Here is a 4,866-nt window from a genome sequence, read left to right as displayed (position 1 = left end):
CTTTGACAGAAAGATTAAAAAGTACGTAAAGACTTTTCGTCACTTCGATGGCACGACTATACATTGGGGATGGTGGTAGTGGGGGGGGGGGGGGGGGGGTGTGATTTGACGGTCTAAACAAATGGGGGTGGTTTCTTAATCCTTGATAAGTTGATGTTTGGCTTTTCGATCCATTTTGCGTGCATTTACGTAGCGGGAAATTATAAAGGAGATTAAAATTTGTTCATAAGAATGAAACTGAAACACACATTAAATGTCCACCAAATTACTGCTGACCAAACTAGCTTTGAAAGGATTTGAAGTAGCATGTCACGTAATCCGACATGAAAACATCACCGTATGGACAAAGAAACAGTTTATCTAAACTCTAAATATTTCAGTACAGTATTCAAATCAATAGAGGCGCTTTCTAAAAATAAATTTAGTACAGAGAGATACCTTTCCTATCGAAGTATTATCCCGAGACAGACGTAATTGAAAGCTAGGCTTAATTAAAACCTTACGGCTTCCTTAGGAAGGGTTGTTTATTTTCAGCAATTTAAACAGAAAAATCGACTTTTTTACAGTAACGCTAACGAAATTTTAAAATGGTCAACCATAGCCTTCATGGTAAAAATATACAAAAAACATGCAAGCTTCAGTTTGACAACCTAAAAGTTCTGCAAAACATATCAATGCTTTAAGTTTAAAAATTGCACGTTCTAAGTTTCCGTGTAATTTGGACGTTATTTTCATCAGTCTGGTTTTCAAAGAATAGAATCCTTCATGGATTGATGAGGCCTTCAAGACGAGTGAAATCAATAAAATCGAGTGTTAAAAAGCAGAAGTCTAATAAGTTTAATTTAAAAGCTTAATTTCGGTAATCAGTTTTTTTTCGATTTGTAAAGATAGTATTACTGGAAATTTTGGTCCCATTGCTATGTTAACGGGTGCAAAATTCTACTATGTCTGTGATAGAAAATATGCCTCAAAAGCCTTTTCTAGTACTTGCTTTAGTGAGCACTAGAAAGCACAATATAATCCACACTGGATCTAATCGTTTAGTTTGCAGGGTATCTATCTAAAAAAGGATTCTGGCTGTGGAGCATCTTATTTTCCAACTCCCATGCACATGTGCTATCGCGAGTTTCATTGGTTTCCATCGATAGATCACTTGAAATGTATAAATTCAACAAGGAGGCTCGTTAATGTGCGTTCGCACATGAAGTTCAGACCCGAGCTGATCTACGTTTTTGACTTAATTGTCAACCAATGAAGAGATAACCTAAAATAGGTGTTTGAGTTTAAAAAAATCGGTTCACACCCAAACTAATAATTGAATTACATAATTCCATGCCTCATTACAGCACTCACAAAGTCTGCCATTAAAAAGACTACGAGAAAAAACAACAAACACCAAAATAAGCAAAAACAAAAATTTCACGATAGAAAACCAATATCTACATTTAAAAGCACCTAGTAACAACTTCAAAATGCAATCAGATAAAACCTTAACTACGCAAATTTAGTTTTTCCTAACTATACAGCAGATGGATGTTATCTTTAATGAGACTCTGTAACAAGTCGACAAAGAGAAGAAAAAGTGGGGTTCAAATCAAAAATCAGTCATCATTTTTTAACCCAAATATTTTTAAAAACTCGAAAAAATCTTTAGCTTTAACAAAATAATTCTTACTATATAAAAAATAAAGAAATAAATTTACTAAAAATCATTATGAAACCAATGGTACTTGCTTTCGGTTAGACTGAACCATAGGAACGGACTAAAGACGCAGAAAATCTCGCAAAAATTACGAACAATTTGCAAAAACACAAATTATTGAAGCTATTAAAATCATTAGCTATTATCTGAATACTATGTATTTTTATTTCAGTTTTCATTTATATTAATTCAGCTAAAATTATACTGCAAGAATAAATAAGTTCGTTTGGGCCACAATTGAAAATCATTGGGATCTGTTATTACCTGAATGCTAAAAGAAGAGAAAAAGAAACACAAATACACCACTCACAACTTATGAAAACGCATACTGTCCATCAAACAAAACATCAGTTAAGACTTAATATCAGTAGACAAGTTAATTTTTGAAAACAAAAGAATTGGATGGGAACTCTCAATGGCGAAAATCAGTTACAAGCTGACGAAAAGAGCAACAAAAACTGAAAAATTCGAAAAATTTTTGAAAATGTATAATATCATAAACTTTAAGTCTATTCGCTATAGACTGATTGCTTTGGGTAACAGTTTTCTTTCAATCGTCATTTACAAGTTCATAAGACCGGTCAGCATTTTACGGCTCCCTAAAAAAGCCAAATACAGCAAATTTAAAAAAAATTAAGCGAGAAAAATTTTCAGTAAAAGCTTTTCCATTTTAAATTAATTTTTTAACAGCAATGGGATTGTTTTTATTGTTACATAATGACTTGAAAAACAACAAATACAAACAAATATATTAAAACCACGAAGAAAATCAGGCTAAATTCTGCCTCACCGGTAAATAATAATATTTTTTATTCAAAATTCATCGATAACCCGTCACATTAAACCGTTTCGCAATGAAAAATACATTGAAGTCACGAAATTTTTGAGAAAACCCGTAGTATCAACGTCATAAATTAAATAGCTTTCAGTGGAAAACATAAATACGCTAAGTTATGCCGAAAAGGATTTCGATGTAACGAAAAGGATGTTTGTCATTCAAAAGTCATCAAAAAGACATTGCAACATTTCATTGACTATGAAAACAACAACAAATATATGCAAAATCCAAAAACGCTGTATAAAAGTTCGAGAAGAAAGTGTAGAAGCCATTTAACCACAAGCTCTTCTCTGAAAAGTTTTTCTACGATCCATTGAACGTCTTCTCTAAACCAATGGGAACTATCAAAATTAGGATAACGTAATAAGATTTCAAAAAAATCAAAAATACAAAGAAAAAATCCAAAAATAAAAATATGAAAACTTGTGCATCGAAGTCAAAAAATCAATATTAAAACGATAAAATTGCTATGTAGATAAATTTTTGTTGAAGTGGAGAAAAGGGGTTCTGTCATTACTGAGACTGACTTACAGTTCACGAAAATAATTTTAAATTGATAAATGTTCAAAATAATTTTTTTATCAGTCATTAATTTCAATAGCTCTCAACGGAAGTCAATAAGTGCGCTCAGTTATGCCAAGATTTGGGTACAAAGATGTTTTTCATGCATAGGTAATTAATAAGACAGCACAATATGTCTTATGACTATGAAGATAACAACGAATACATGCAAACACGAAAAATTCTGTAGAAAAAAAACGAGAAGAAAGTGTGGAAGCCATTTACACCATAAGTTTCAGTCTGAAAACTTATACTATGATCTATTGAAATTCTTCAATAAGCCTAAGGGAGCCATAAATTTCAAGATAACAAATAATATTTAAAAAGTAACCGATAATACGAAATGTCGAAATTTTTTAAAAAATTCTGAAATCTTGTGGCATTGAAAACATATAATCAATACTTAGAAGATGAAACTACCAACTAGGTAAATTTTTGTTAAGATAGAACAGAAATTGGTTCTGTAGTTACTGAGATTGATTAAAGTTCACCAAAATAAGCTTAAGATTGATTTATATTCAAAAAAAGATTTAAACACTTTTTTAAAAGTATTAAAAGCCTTAAAACTCAATAGTTTTCAAATGAAGTCGTTAAATATGCTCAATTATGGTTCGATTTGAAGACAAGGATGTTTGTCATGCATAGCTAATTAATAAGATAACACAATATGTCTTATGACTATGAAAAAAACAACAGTATACAGTCAAAAACCAAAAACTCTGTAGAAAAGTGACAGAAGGAAGTGTTGATGCCATTTAAAGTTTTTCTCTGAAGTTTTTTCTCTGAATACTTTATCGATGATCCATTGAAAAATTCGTTGAAACAATGGAAGCCATCAATATTAGGATAACGTGATAAAAATTCAAAAGGAACCAATAATACGAAATGTCCAAAAATTTAAAAAAAAAAAATGAAATTTTGTGGCATTGAAATCATATAACCCATAGTTAATACGACGATAAAACCGCTAAATTGGGTTGCATTTGGAAGGGGGAGTCCTGTCATTAGTGAGACTGACTTACTGTTCACAAAAATAAATTTATAATTAGTTAATATTAAAAAAAGTCAGAGATTTGTTCTCAAAGACTTAACAGCCATTAGCTGTCTTCTCAAAGCACTAGATAGGTTTACTTAATGCTCAATAAAAACCCGTTTGCTTTTTTGGTCAAATAGGGTTCCAAAATTTTAGTAAAACCTCAAAAAGAAAATCAAAAATTTTTAAAAATTACGAAAACTGAGACGAATTCAAAAAAAAAACATGAGGGATTCATGGAATCGAATTTTCTGTTCATTGGGCTTCATTTGATTGTAAATTGGATTCACCATTAGCGGAACCTCGATATAAAAAGTGACTAGTCTCTAGGTAACCTGAAAAAACAAAAAAAGTTATGCAAAATTTCCCAAAAAAGAGCTCTCAAATAGAATTCGAATTTTTTTGATAGTAAACTTCCCTATGAGACCAAAATTAGTTTTTGTATAGCTTTTCGTCTTTTAGGAACACAAAATTATTTTATTTTGTGGCGTGAAATATTATTTTGATTTAAAATTTTCATTAAAAAATGTTAATTCGAACAAAAATTACACCAAAAGTGAACAAAAATGAACCAAATATCCGGTGTTCACATGAAACTTTAAACATCGATAACTCCTCGAAAAAAACGAAATTCAAAAAATCTTTTTTTTTCAATTTCGATCTCTACACTGGATAAGCTTTTTAATGATACCACTCACATTTCTCTACGATGAATTTACCGATCGGCCAAAA

This window comes from Convolutriloba macropyga, unplaced genomic scaffold, assembly GCF_964194025.1.
Source record: "Convolutriloba macropyga unplaced genomic scaffold, txConMacr16.3 SCAFFOLD_843, whole genome shotgun sequence".
Lineage (NCBI taxonomy): Eukaryota > Metazoa > Xenacoelomorpha > Acoela > Convolutidae > Convolutriloba > Convolutriloba macropyga.
The sequence above is the reverse complement of the archived record's forward strand: the minus strand, read 5'-3'. Positions refer to the sequence as shown.